A 319-nucleotide genomic window follows, 5' to 3' on the forward strand; every position below is an offset into this window, starting at 1 on the left:
TCTTTGGGTTTTTAAAACATAAATTCCAATCCAGGAAGTGGGAAAATAAAAAGGGAAAGAATTCATTCTGAATCAATGGACAGAGAAATATGGCTTACTAACTCCACATTCTGCATACAATTTCATATAAGAGAGGGAAAAACCCACCCCAACTCATCACAACACAGTCCAAATGTTTGCAACCAAAGAGTCATGAAAATATTTCAGGTGAAATCACTTAAAAAAAAAGAAAGAAACCAGAAAGCTTTTGATAATTGCTTTCTAAACAAAATTGGTAGATCTACTCTCAAACACACTTAAGAGTATTCCACACAACATG

Source organism: Pseudorca crassidens, chromosome 15 (assembly GCF_039906515.1).
Source record: "Pseudorca crassidens isolate mPseCra1 chromosome 15, mPseCra1.hap1, whole genome shotgun sequence".
Taxonomy (NCBI): domain Eukaryota; kingdom Metazoa; phylum Chordata; class Mammalia; order Artiodactyla; family Delphinidae; genus Pseudorca; species Pseudorca crassidens.